At 43.7% G+C, this 15,110-nt stretch overlaps 1 pseudogene; it reads left to right on the top strand.

The window, feature by feature from the left end:
* The first annotated feature begins 388 nt into the window (after positions 1-388).
* LOC113457461 lies at positions 389-499 on the top strand (annotated as a pseudogene).
* Positions 500-15,110: the final 14,611 nt, after the last annotated feature.

The raw sequence follows: 15,110 nt of genomic DNA, 5'->3' as shown, positions 1-15,110 counted from the left end.
GCAATGGGTATTTGATTAAAAGAAGGAAAAAAATCAAACGCCCCCCCTCACAAACTTATTATTAAGAGCTACCATCATCTGGAAGTGAATAGACAAATTAGTTCCTCCATGACATTTCGTCTCTAAAGCAAAAAAGCTATGTAATACCTTACATAAATTAATCAGCGTGTTATAAAAATAAAGCAGTTTTGGATTAAAGATATTACACTGTAGCTGTGGTGAATTATGAAGCACAAGAATATATGCAGTAATCAGGCATTTTCAGTCTAATCAATCTCCACGGTTATCACTTAATTTTTGGTAGTAGATAATAACTGGCCATGTATTTTGATACTTAAGTCACAAATTGTAGAGAAAAAGAAATAGTGTATTAGAGAAACCAGGTTTGAAGACTATACTTTCAGGGATCATTTCTATAGTTCGTTACTTGCAACCAGGTTTGTATTTGACAAATGACTGCAATGCTGAACACATTTCTTTTGTGCACTTGGTGATTTGTTTTGCTGTCGGTCCCTGTTGTGGGTCCTTGTTGTCGGTCCTCAATTTGATTCTTCAATATTCATGTTATCTCCATCTACAGCCTCTGATATTACTTAATCTTCCTTTTCATCATATAGATCTGTTGAAATGAACTGTCCAGCTAATTTAATATCCATCCATTGGTCCCCTGGCCACCACTGAGACAGATGCAGATACCTTGTTTTTCAGGACTCGTTTAATGGGTCTATGTGAGGCCACTGAGGTTGCTTGATTGCCCTTCCTGCTAAGTCAAGTAATATCATTTCCCTTCTTGGGTCTTCAATGCGGTTGAAGACTAGATAGTTGTAGTTACTTTTCTCTCATGATTTGGTCAAGTTATTTATACTACAATACTTAAACTCTTTAGGATAGGATAATTGAAACATTTATCACATGTTTCTTGCTTGATATTGTTTATGCTATAGTAATTCTAATACCTGATATTTGTTTTTATTGTATATAATTTTGTATTAGGCTTAGAACTCTCTTATTTAAACAAAAGGGGAGGTGGTGTAGGAATTACTACAGCAGTAGCCTTTAAGTTACCCACCTACTTGGGTGTGGCCTCATACTATAAATGCCGATGTAAAGTGTGTGGTTGCCCTCTCTTCTGGCTGCAAGATTTGGTTGCTGTTCCCCATTAGAGCAGAGGGCTGTGATTTGTGAATCTACCCCTAAATAACCCTTTATTATACTCAATTCTGAGCTTGTGTGGGATTTCTTTTTAGCGTCCGTCTTCAGCCATTGCTGGTTGCTCCAGCTGTCAGCTCAGGGTTCCTGCTGGCACAGGACAAAGGGGTGGTTGCTGTAGAGACCCAAGGTTTAATTCACTACATCTGTTGTCCTGGAAACCGCTACCAGCCTCACCTCAACCAATAGCACAGCAGACTTCTCAGCTGGGCGCCCTTTGCTGCCACCTGCACTGTATCCCACAGACTCCAGACGAGGCCAACCTAGTGTCCCAGAGCAGAAGCAACATAAACACTGAAGCACTCTTAATTTCTTTAAATGAAATTCGGGAGTCTGGTATGACGGCACATTCCTGTAATCCTAGCAGACTAGAGTTGGAATTGGGAGGATACGGAATGCAAGGTCTTCCTCAGCTATGCACCTGTAGCTTTGTGGACCATGTCTCAAACAAAACAAAAAGTTCTGTCATTAAAAAGAACATGAGTCCCAAGAATATCAAAGTCTAGAAAAAAATCGGATGGAAAACCCCTTCTTATTGTGTCAGGGGACAGTCATAGCCCATTTCCTCATCTCTGTTATTTCTCGGGAGACACTAGTAGAAAAGTCATCATGATACAACGTCACTTCCAATGACGTGATGCACAAACATACCCAGACGAAGCATTTCCTAAACAGACCAGGGCTTTCGGGCCAACCTTTCGCTAGACACACAAACACCTTCCCTCAGCTGGGTGGTGGTGGTACATGCCTTTAATCCCAGCACTTGGGAGACGGGCAGGTGGATCTCTGTCTGGTCTACAGAGCTAGTTCCAGGACAGCTAGGGCTGCTACACTTAGAAACCCTACTTGAAAAACAGAAGTGGGGGAAAGCCTATCTTCCCTCAGGTACTGCTCATGTCTCTATTAGTAAACAAGTTTCACTGAGACCAGTGTATGATCACCTCCCCAGTGAACACATGACACTGGCTGCAGGTGTGACCACATGCCCATACAGACTCAGTCTGTAGTATGTAACTATACCAAGATTAAGGTGTTTCCTATACACTTGTGGGGTACACACTGATCCTAGTCAAGAACCTCCCAGAATGGTATCAGCACAACCTCTGGCCTTTAGGAATATACCAAATTATAGCCCCAAATCGGAGCTGAGACGAAACCCTTATAGTGTTCGTCTTGCCGGATGAAGGCTTAAGACATGCCACCTCCACGGCTGAATCGGACTTGGGATCAAAGGTCCCAAGGCAAGCCCTAGTATAACTCAGAATAAAGCCTCCTGAGCTTCCTCTGCTCTGACACTCTGACACTGTCAGGCTTTTCAGTGTCACCAAAAAGGAGACCAAGTGTCCCTCTGCACAGTCTATCCTGATTTGTTTCTGTTGCTGGAGTTTCCTTTTTTTTTTGAGACAGGGCCTCACTGTAGCCCAGGCTGGCCTTAAATTACTGATCTGCAGGCTTCCCAGTGCTTAAATTAAAACCTTGTATCACCATGCTTGGCTTATCCTGACATGTCAAATGCAAAGCCTGGCTCCCGTCTCCTCGACAATTCTCCAGGTCCAGGAGAGCTGGTAAGGTTGGCCCTGTGTCTCCCTGTGATGGGGCACCTCCCCAACACTGCCCGGAAGGATGCTGGGCCCCTGCATGCAGAGAGAGGCCTGATTGCTCTGGACATTCAGAAGCCATCACTTGACCTGGAATTGGAGGGCCATTACTATCATTTGAGCTGTAGCTGAGTGTGACTCTCTCCAGCCTCCAGCGCATCCTGGCTCTCTCAAACCTGCTAAATTACCCTCACTAACAGCAGGACTTCAAGGGCCCTCCAGGTCTCTCATGGTGGCTAAGTCTGCTCCCACTCAACTAAGCCAATTCAACTCACACTGACTCTGCTCGCTGGAGTTAGCAGAGCCATTTGCTGGTAGCAGTCCTGATTTCACAGCCCCTCTTGCCTCTTAAGACCTTCCTCAGCTTTTGCCCAACAGTGTGCTGACCTGTGTGTCCTCTCCCGCCTGTCTGTGGGAGCTCAGGGGTTGCTTGTGCAGGTCACAGCTACTCATTCCCCTTTGAATCTTCCAAACACACGGGGCTCTGGCTGGGGAGGAGCCCGGTTTTGTGTGTCCCTGTGCTGGAGGACTTGGGGTGAGAGCCAGGGGTTTCCTATCAGTCAGGAAGTAAGGGGGACCCTTGACTCACTGTGTGAGAGAGGAAATAGCAGGTTATTCTTGGGTGGTAGGGGACACATGGGCAAACTAGGCCCACAGAAGTTGTTTGAACCTGAGAGGTTTGGAGAACAGTAGGGAGCCCAGAGGACAGCATCCAGGGAGGACTGAGGTTGGCTTAATGGTCTGATTAGCATTCATTGAGCCCTGAGTGGGAGGCTGTCTCCTCATAGTGCCTGCATTGGGTCAGATGGAATCCTTGTCTTACTCCTGACTAGGGTCGTAGGATGGATACAGGGATCCACCCTGGCATGTGTGTCTCCCTGTATCCTGAACCTGCCCAGGGCCATGGGCCCTGCTCTGAATAAAGCCGTCACCTGCACCTCCAGTATTTCTCCTTATTAATCTGCTTGCTATTCCATAATAATGAATCTAAACCCACTCTAAAAGTCTGTATCTGGGATATGTACCATGCCTCCAGGACAATGAATTTTCTGCTCTCCAGTCTTTTTTTTTTTTCTTCCTTTTTAAATCAGGTATTCTTGTTTCCCCAGCAGGTTTCTTCCTTGCCACAATGCATAAATACTTACTTTACAGATTTATAGTTCATATTTAGAACTAAACTTCCAGCTTTTCCATATGTGGATTCTAGGTATTTATCTACCTATCTACCCATGGAGATAGATACAAACTTTCCCATATTTTCTTTATTTTCTGTGTATATGTGCATGCATGCATGACAAAGCCCACATGTGGAGGGCAGAGAACAACATGGCAAGAGTTGGTCCTCCCGTTGCACAAAGCAGATCCTGGGATTGAATTCAGGTAGTCTGACATGGCAGCAAGTGCCTTTACTCACTAAGCTATCTTTTTGCTTGTTTCTATTAGTTTTTAAAGATTTTCTCAACTGAGTCATTTTGCCAGCCCCAGTTATTATATTTTTTCAACATCTGTATTAGCATTTATTAATTATACCAAATAATGCATTTCATTGTGATGCATTCACATATTTAAAGAATGTACTTTTATCAGATTTACCCCACATTCAATCTCTTGTTCCCTTCTCCAATCCTTAGTAATTGGAAATAAACCTAGGGTCTTCTTCATGTTAAGCAAGGCTCTCTAATACTGAGCTGTAGTCTAGGACTTCATTTACTTTTTATTTTGAGACCAGTTCTCACTAAGTTACCAAGTCTTGCCTTGAACTTGCAATCTTCCTGCCTCTGCCTCCCGAGTACCTGGGGTTACAGGCCTGAATCACCAAACCTAGCTTTCTTCTTTCTTACTTACAGTCATAGGCTAGCCTACAAAACCCTATCCTTTGTTTTGCTTCTCAACATATTCTCTCTCTCTCTCTCTCTCTCTCTCTCTCTCTCTCTCTCTCTCACACACACACACACACACACACACACACACACACACACTATGTCCCCTTTTATTTTATCTTTATGAGCCTTTCTCCTTCATGTATGTGTGTGTACTCATGCAGACCCATGGAGGTCAGAAGAGGACACTAGACCCTGTGGAATGAAGTTCCAGATGGTCTGAGGCATTATGTGAGTGACGGGAATCAAAGGGAGGTCCTCTGCAAGAACAGCTGAGCCATCTCTCCAGCCCCCAAATATGCCGTTTTTGCCTATTTTTGGGGTAGGAACAGGGCCTGATGTAGGTCAAATTTGCCTGGAATTCATCAGGTACCCAAGGCTGTCCTGGGTCCCCTGTCTCCACCTTCCTAGTGCTTACTTTAGGCACTTGCCTCTACTCACAGTCAAAACTAGACCTTCTACTATCCTAAATTCCCTCATCTAATTCTCTTTGCCCATCAATTGTCCTCATTTCTCTCTTTCCTTTTCCTTTTAATGTTTTATGAAAGAAACTCTTTTTTTAATTTATTTATTTAATGGATATGAGTGTTCTATTTGCATGAACAACTCTATGTCAGAAGAGGGCACCAGAACCTGCTATAGATGGTTGTGAGCCACCATGTGATTGCTGGGAATTGAACTCAGGACCTCTGGAAGAGCCAGTGCTCTTAATTATTGAGCCATCTCTCCAGCCCTGAAAGAAACTCTTAATTATACTGCCTAGACTCCGTACAAAGTTAAACTTCTAGACTCTGTAATGGATCATTAAGGATGATCCTCAAAAACCTACCCAGGAAAGAACCTTGGGAAATAAAGCAACCTGGCTAGAAAATAGTTTTGCCAACACCCATGCTTCTCTTAAACTATTTAATCCATGTGATTGAATGCAGCTGCTTTATATGAGCTTCTATTTCTCCAGGTCTCTGCTTCTCTGTGTCCGCTTATTGCTGGATAATGCCCAACGCCACCACACCTGCTCCATCCATAGCTCATCCTCAGCTATGGAGCGTTGCCCATCCTTCGTAAGTTGCCTCAACTACATCTGTGCCCAACAGGACTTTGACTTTCTACAAGGTCTGCTTCTGGTGTCTGTAATGGTATAATGCCAGTAGCTCAGGATGGCCTCAAATTCTCAATCTCCCTGCCTCAGCCTCTCAAGTGCCAGGGTTACAGGTATGTGCCACCATGCACAACAGACATGGGGATGCTTTGTCAAAATTCTGCCGTATTCAGCCATGCACTATGCTAACTGATTCATATCTGCTATCTCATTTAGTGATCAGAACAACCTCATAGGGATGAATTGGCCCTTCACTTTCCGCCAACAATAGCATCCTTCACCCTACAGAAAAAGAACAAGGCCAATCAACACAAGTCATTTCACGTTCACTCTTACTACTTCAAAATCCCTATGGGCTTTTGATTGCATTGTTTCCTGTACTGCAGTTATGAAAAAAATGTCAAATGGGCAGATTCAGAAACAGACAAGAAGCCGGGCAGTGGTGGCGCACACCTTTAATCCCAGCACTCGGGAGGCAGAGGCAAGCAGATCTTTGTGAGTTCGAGGCCAGCCTGGTCTACAAGAGCTAGTTCCAGGACAGGCTCCAAAGCTACAGAAAAACCCTGTCTCAAAAAAAAAAACCAGACAAGAGAGACTGTGAGAGACTGTGGTTCTCAAGAACACAGAACTTGGTGGAATCTCTAAGGATAACAGGTATCTGGCTCAGCAGTTAAGGACACCTCTTGCTCACAATGACCTGTTACTCCAGTTCCAGGGGATCTGATGCCCTCTTCCGACCCCTGAGGGCCATATGCCCTCATGGTGCAACATAATGCACATGCAGGCAAAACATTCATATACATAAAATAAATAAAACATAATTAAATTTTTCTTGTTTTTGTTTTTGTTTTTGAGACAGGGTTTCTCTGTAGCTTTGGAGCCTGTCCTGGAACTAGCTCTTATAGACCAGGCTGGCCTCAAACTCACAGAGTTCTGCCTCTCTGCTTCCCAAGTGCTGGGATTAAAGGTGTGTGACACCACTGTCCAGTCACGTATTTAAATTTTTAAGAACAGATGTCTAAGAGGGTATGGATGTGGTTCAGTGGTAGAACACTTGCTGTCTTACTTTGCTTTCTATTGCTTTGATAAACACCATGACCAAAAACAACTTGGGGAGGAAAAGGTCTATTTCATCTTATAGTTTAAAGCCAATCATTAAAGGCAATCAGGGCAGGAACTTAAGGCTGGAAGTAAACAAGAGACCATGGAGGAATGTTTCTTACTAGCTTACTCCTCATGGATTGCTCAGTTTGTTTTCTTATACAATCCAGGCCTGCTGTCCAAGGGTAGCAATACCCACAGTAGGATGGGCCCTTCCACACCGATCATTATTCATGAAAATGCCCCCACAGACTTGCTTGAAGGCCAATCTAAGGGAGCCATTTTCTCAACTGAGGTTCCTTCTCTCCATATCACTCTTGCAAACTTGACACAAAAAAACACATACAACAACAACAATAACAAAAAACTACTTGCGTAGCATGTGTGAGGCTTGCTCTGGATTTTATTCCCAGCAAACACACACACACACACACACACACACACACACACACCACAGACACACTCATACCTGCACGTACACAGGCACATACATGTTTACACAAAGGAAAATAAGAGGCAAAGATATGTATAAAATGAACTTCCAAGAAAGTTCAGAAAGTTGTCGTACAAAGACATGCTGAGCAGGGATAAGGATGTACCTCAGTTGCTAGAGTGCTTGCCTCACAGGTACTAGGTCCTGGGTCATGCGGGCTTGGTATCTCAGCATTTCAAAAGTGGAGGCAGAAGGATCAGAAGTTGATGTGGGAGTTCCCTCTGTATGTTGTGATTACCATTAATGAATAAAGAAACTGCTTTGGACCTATAGCAGGGCAGAAGGGAAAACTAAGCTAAATGTTGGGAGAAAGGAGTTGGGAGTCAGGAGAGAAGCCATGGAGCCACTGGAGCTAGATGCTGGGAACTTTACCCATAAGCCACAGCCACGTGGCAATACACAAATTAATGGAGATGGGTTAAATTAATATGTAAGAGTTAGCCAATAAGAAGCTAGAGCTAATGGGCCAAGCACTGATTTAATTAATACAGTTCTTATATGATTGTTTCGTGTCTAAGCTAGCCACGCAGCCGGGGAACCAACAAGCAGCCTCCTCCAACAAGAAGTTCAAAGTCATCCTTGGCTACACAGGGATTTCAAGGCCATCCTGGGATACCTGAGGCTCAGATTTAAAAGAGGGGGTGTGAAGGGAGCTAAAAGCCAAAGAAATCCTCGTAAGGGTAGGGATGCAGCTCAGTCCTGGGTTCTGCCTCTAACAGGCACACACAACTTTAAATTACCGAGGTCCAAAGTGTAGCGTACTAATGGAAAACAGCTCCCTTTCTAGGGTGTAATCGCTTTTACTTTTCAGCCTTTTAAATGTACTCCTCGCTTTCTAATTGCCATCATTTCCACCAAGTGAAATTAATCACAGTAATGGCTTTGGTTTTATCTGCACAACCACTACTTCTTTGTTGATGGCTCTGGACTCCTCCCCATGAGTCAAAATGATGGCTCCAAATGTCTATCCCCCGAGGTAGCCAAGGGCCTCTGCGTAGAGGAAAGCTAATGACCACTCTTCTTTGTAGACATCTCATTTGACTGCTCATGGTTCTTCTTTCATCCCTTCATCTTCATATACCCTGCCACTTTCGAGCCCTAAATAAAAGGTACCACTCCTCCTGCACCTCCCTCCAGCGGGAGATACTCATTTATTCATGCTCTGTATGTCATAGAACCATGGCCCAGGTGAAGCTGCCATTCTCCCTCTTCATCACAGCTTCCGCTATGCAGCAATTCTTTCACCATTGCTTCTGTGAGTTCCATGCTATCTATCATCTGCCCTTCACTAAAACTGTCAAACAACATCCTGGCCGGCCTATCACTGAACATGTCACCAGCCTCACAGACTCCTTACCAGAATATTGGGCATATGCATATATGGAACACACTATGTAGACCGGGCTGGCCTCAAACTCAAGGCGATCCACCTGCCTCTGCCTCCTGACTATTGGGATTAGAGGCATGCACCACTAGGCCTGCTTGGTTTTGAATTAATTGTTATCATTGTATATGTATGTCCATGATGTGGCGTGGGCATGGGTGCCAGCGTATGCGCATGGGGGTCTAAGAACAACTTAGTGAGGTTAATTCTCTCCTTTCCACCTTCTTGTGGGCTCTAGAGATGAAACATGTCGCCAGGCTCAGGCAGCTCACATTTTACCGACTGGGTCTTCTCACTGGCCCTTCCTGCAGTATTTTTATGAAGGAAAACCATCTCGAGGACCCATCCAGGTGGGACAGTCTAAAGTAGCAGCAAGCGAACAGCATTACGTGACATAGCTTTCTGGTTTCATGCTGAGTTTTTAACATTCACAGACTGTGCTAATAAAAGAATTAATTCGGTTCAGGGACAAAAATCTGACTCTGGAGCCTGAAGTGTCCTGAAAGTCGCTGTGTTAGCCAAGGATAGTTTCAAAGTCTCAGTGACTGTCCCACTTGAGCCCCTCAAATGTCAGGATTACAGGCATGAGCCACCGTTCCCAGCTTATACGGTGCTGCAGCTCAAGTTAGGGCATCAAACGTGCCAGGCAAGCATCCTAGCCATTGAGCCGTATACACAGATTCTTAAACTATTTTAACATTTTAATGAAAAATCATTCGTGTATCAACTTGTTGTGGTGATTCCCACTGCAAAAGATTGCTTGGGGAATTTGGTTTGGTTTTGGAGGTAAGGGTGACAGTCTGTAGTCCAGGCTATTGGCGTTACAGGCCTGAGTCACCATGCCTCACCAGGATTGTTATGAGATAGATTTATGTCTTTTGATTTATTTCTATTGAAATTTTGGTTCGGTTTTTATTTTTTACTGTTACTTTTTGGCTTTCTGAAGCAGGGTCTCATATAGCCCAGGCGGGTCTTGAACTCCCTATGTAGCCAAAGATGACCTTGAACTCCCGATCCTGACTCTACCTTCCAAGTGCTGGGGTTATAGGTGTGCATCACCACACCCGGCGTATGCAGTGCTGGGTCTTGAACCCAGGGCTTCATACATGGTAAGCAAGTACTCTACCAACTAAGCTACATTTCCAGCCCCCTCCATTTTTCTAAAGAAAAGGGCTCATACTTTAGCCCAGGTTTCTCTTGAAATCTCAGCAATCCTCCTGCCTCAGCCTCTTGAGTGCTGTAAGCATGCAAGGCTTGTTGTGACATTTAAATGAGATATACCCTTTAAACAAATAGCTCACATTTGATGGTAGGTAAATGGTCAAAGTAGGAGGCCACTATGAACTCTTCTGCACCTCCCATGCCTGACCACCAGGTGGCAGGCTCCCACAGCTAAACCCTTCTAGGCCTGGGTGGCCTAGTCAATGGTCCTGTCCAGAACAAGAGAAGAGGCAAAGTATAAGGATGCGACTTTTTGCACCTCACCTGCTCCTGGTCCCAGCACCTTTGGTGGAAAAACTTCACGGGACTGCTTCTGAAAGGGGACTCTCCTGACTGCAGAGCAAGCCCTATTGAAAGTTTCTGACTAGGCATCATAATTTGGAAATGACAAATATATGGTTAGGAAACAGAAAAAAAAAAAAAAACATTCACGGCAGAAAAGAAAAGCCAAGCTGACTTAGGAAAAGGCCAAGGGGAGAATGAAATACATGGGTGAAAGAATAGAATGAGAGAGGAAAGATGGAACGTTTTTACTCAGCCCCCCTCACACTCAAAGCTTGGTTGTAGCCCATTCATTTAAATCTACCAGCAACCTGAAACCCCTACCTCTGAGACTCTGGCCACACATCAAATCCCCTTTTAATCTCTTTGATCCCACTGATTCTCTAGTTGGCAATTTCTCAGATATGTTTCAGAGAGGAGCATTAGAATCCCTAGCAAAGAAGTTGTCAATCTTTTTGAGTCGGTGTTAATTTCTGTTTAGTAGCTGAACTGCCATGTTTTTCTAACTCCCCAATTCTCCCCATTAGAAACTATATTTCCAGGTTTTGAAAGACATCTTTTTCCTTCTTACAATAGCTTCTTTGACTTTGCAGCTAACCAAGCTGTGTATTTGATTTCCCACAGACCTAGTATTTTTTCTTCAGCATTGGCACACATTTCCCCCCCAGGCTTCCAATTGGGTATTTTATTTTTTAAACATTCAACGGGTTTCCTGTGGGTATTGACTGTGAATGTTAGCTTTAATTTTTCCTAATGCCTTATAACATGAAGCATACCCAAACAGCATCCTGATGAGGAACGGGTGATTTAGTCTGCTCTAGCTGGACAGAAACATGGCTGTAACCATTGGTAACACCCAAGCATAGGAAAGATCTTCCGTCGATATTTTCTTTGGTGTTGAGGATGGAATGCCCAGAGTTTTCACATGCTAAGCACAGACTCTACCGCTCAGCTATGCTGCAGCCTAAAATCTTCTAAGAAAAATAAGGACTAATGGAGAAAAAGGAACTGTACCCTGGAAAGAACAATATAATACAAACAAAATCATCAGAATTCAAAGGCCAATGTCGTTCACTTGCCACTAATCCTCTCTCTCCCCTGACAAGATGTGGCTGGAGGAAGCAAATCAATTTCTAGAACAACATAAAGGCTCTAAGATCTAACAATCAGGAAATAAGATCTTGTATATTCGGCAAATCATGATCCACCAAGGGAGGTCTGCATCATCCTTCCATCCACACAAGAGTGCAGCTGCCATTGCTAAAACTATAGTCAATAAATAGGCTTGCTGTGGGCACAGCTCTAAATGAGGCTTTTATAGCATCCCCTCTAAGGCTCAGGAACAGTATGGAAAAGAGGATAGGAAGTTTGTATGAGCTGGAAGATACAGTGAAGGGGTATGAACTACCATTCTCTAGACACCATACAACTGCTGCAGTTATTAACGCCATACAATAACTACTTGCTATTAATAATCAACTAAGCTACCTGTACTGGGTGCATAGAAGACAAGCCCTATCAATAAGCCAAGGGGAGGGGTCGGTCAAAGGATCCTCCTCTTTACCTTTGAAATACTGGCTATTGCTAAGACTCCGGAAGAAGGGGAGCCAGCATCTGCAGTTGTGTACCTACGGCTGAGTCCACCGGGCTCCGAGAGATAGCTCAAATCCGTAGGCACACAGACAGACCTGGATAATCCCAGTGGATGACAAAGCAAACAGTCATAAATGAGTCAGAGAACTCCTCCAAGGAGGTAGGGAGGTGAGAGGTGAAAATAGCCGGTGTCCACTGTGTACGTGCGCAAAACTGACTAAGAAGCTAACTTGGTTTGTTTGTCAAGACAGGGTTTCTCTGTGCAGCCCTAACTGTCCTGGAACTCACTCTGTAGACCAGGCTGGCCTCTAACTCAGAGATCTGCCAGCCTTTGCCTCCCGAGTGCCGGGATTAAAGGTGTGTGTCGCAACCACTAGGCAAGAAATTAACTTTTTTTTTTTTTGATTTTTCGAGACAGGGTTTCTCTGTAGCTTTGGAAACTGTCCTGGAACTAGCTCTTGTAGACCAGGCTGGCCTCAAACTCACAGAGATCCACCTGTCTCTACCTCCCGAGTGCTGGGATTAAAGGCATGAGCCACCATAACCTGGCTGAGAATGAACTTTTGAAGATGTATTTAGCTTAAGTTATGTATATGAGCTTTGCCTGCATGCATATGTGTGCACCACATGTGCACTTGGAACCTACAGTAATCAAAAGAGGGCATCTGTAGAATGAACTTAAAGAAAGTTGTGGACTACCATCTCTGAGCTAGGAACAGAACCCAAGATACTGATCCACCTCTCCAGGCAAGAAACGTAGTTAATAGTGACAAAAAGAAATGGACTAGTCGGGAAATGATTCCCTCATAGCCGCCAGCCTTGCAGGTACCCACATAGGCAAAGGTTTGACCCCCAACTGACCTGGGTTCTGACAGAATGCCCTGTGACCCTTGTGCAACAGGAGAGTCTAACAGCCAGGAAGGAACTAGTCTGACCATCCCACTCAATGTCCTTTGTCCCTTACGAGACTAGCATGACCAGTTTCTTTTTTACTTCACAGGTTCTGCTGAGAAAAGGGTGTTGCTGCCCTGTCTCTGCAGAATACAAAACTGTTTTCATGTAGAATATGTACAGGAATATGTATATTTATAAAATAAAAGGGATTTGGGGGGTTTTGTTTGTTTGTTTGGGGGGGTTTGTGTCTTTCTTTTGGTTTTTTGTTTGTTTGTTTGTTGTTGCTTTTTTGTTTTTTTCAAGACAGGGTTTCTCTGTATAGCTCTGGCTGTCCTGGAACTCACTCTGTAGACCAGGCTGGACTTAAACTCAGAGATCCACCTGCCTCTGCCTCCCGAGTGCTAGGATTAAAGGCATGTATCACCACCCCCTGGCTAAAATAAAAGTTTTATCTGATACAAAGTACAATTTTGTGGAAATGGATATTCCATAGAATGTAAAGTCATAGACTATGACCTCCACAAAGGCAGCCTAAAATGGCTTCCTCCAAAGAAGTGTGTGTCACAGTTCATGTCGCAGTCACCTGGCCCCTTCCACTTCAGTATAGTCCTCTTTAAGATGGCAGACAGGGCTCACGGGGAGATGGCACCAGGTTGACTCTTTTTTTTGTTGTTGTATATATTAAAATTTGTAAGTCTAGAAATGACTTGAATCTTTATCGATGTTAATAAAATAAAAGGTGTGGCTCTACCTTGTCTCCTGTGTGAACTTTACAAATCTTCACAGCTTCTATATAGCCAGGTGTTAATTGTGCCCAAGGCATGACTGATTGAGGATGGAGTGATACTTTTACAAGCTCTGAGTCATCTTCCCTGCCGGAGGCTGTTGCAAATTCCATGTGAGGGTTCATTCAGGACAAGTAGTCTAGGCTAGTGGAAGAATACAGAGTGACATGTATCCACCATTATTGCGTCACACAAAAGAGTTTCATTGTTTTCGAAATCTGTACTCTTCCTCCTGGTCCCTCTCACCAACTACCACTGGGCTAACCGACCTTTTGGTCTCACACTCATTTAGCCTCTTCCCAATGTCACACAGAGTCACACGGTCTGTAGTCCTTTCCGGCTGCCTTCTTTTACTTAATATACATTTCGCCAGGTGATGGTGGCGCACGCCTTTAATCCCAGCACTCGGGAGGCAGAGGCAGGTGGATCTCTGTGAGTTCGAGACCAGCCTGGTCTACAGAGCTAGTTCCAGGACAGGCTCCAAAGCCACAGAGAAACCCTGTCTCGAAAAACCAAAAAAAAAAAAAAAAAAAAAAAAAAAAAAAAAAAAAAAAAAAAAAAAAAAAAAAAAAGAATTCAAGACAGCCTGGGATGTACATGATTCCCTGTCTCAAACAGCAACAAGAAAAGAGTATTGTTCTAAACATACATACACAGTTTTTGTGTGGACATACTTTTCCAATTCATTGGGTAAATGTCAAAGACCATGATCGCTTAGTTCTATAGGACAGTGCTTAGTTTTATAACAGACTGAAGTAGGCAAGCATAAGATATGCTTTAGTACCCTGGGACCTCCATTTGGTTTTGAGTTAGACACATACCCCTCACTTGTCCTATTGCCCTTGGCAGCCCTAGTTCCTTCTGCACAAAGTATTCACCCACATCCCTATCCAAACTAGGTATCTAAGTACCCTCAGAACTCAACCCCTACTCCTGCAACAGACAACATTCATAAGTTTTCTGCGCCTGGTAACAATCAAATTTGGACAATTTCTATTCAAGTGTATTCTGAGAATAGCTAGGATTAGAGAACAGAAGGATCAATCCAGTCTGAACTGGTTTTGGGTTCATGGAAGGCAAAACTGAGTCTTCTAGTAACATTTTAGGGAGAATGTTTTTGTCATCTTATTATTTACCATCTTATACCTATGCATAATTGGGTGAGTATATAATCCAAATAGGATGTATTTTGGGAAGGGAATATACAGAGGAAATGATTATATAACCCAATCTATCATTTAAAATAATCACCCAAACTATGCCTCTTAGTAACCAACTCTTCCTTCTTGAATCCCATAAAAGAAAGCCCTTAAGAATAATTGGGGCCCAGTTGGGCAGTAGTGGCACACACCTTTAATCCCAGCACTCGGGAAGCAAAACCAGACAGATCTCTGTGAGTTTGATGCCAGCCTGGTCTACAAGAGCTAGTTCCAGGACAGTCTCCAAAGCTTCAGAGAAACACTGTCTTGAAAAATCAAAAAAAAAAAAAGAATAATTGTGGCCCTTGGGTCTCCTTACCCATGTGGTCTGATGTCAACCTTTCTAAAAATTGATTTTTACTTTATGTGTAT

The sequence above is a fragment of the Microtus ochrogaster genome, chromosome X (genome assembly GCF_000317375.1).
Source record: "Microtus ochrogaster isolate Prairie Vole_2 chromosome X, MicOch1.0, whole genome shotgun sequence".
Taxonomy (NCBI): domain Eukaryota; kingdom Metazoa; phylum Chordata; class Mammalia; order Rodentia; family Cricetidae; genus Microtus; species Microtus ochrogaster.
Note: the sequence above shows the minus strand (reverse complement) of the source record. Positions and strands in the feature narration are given on the sequence as shown.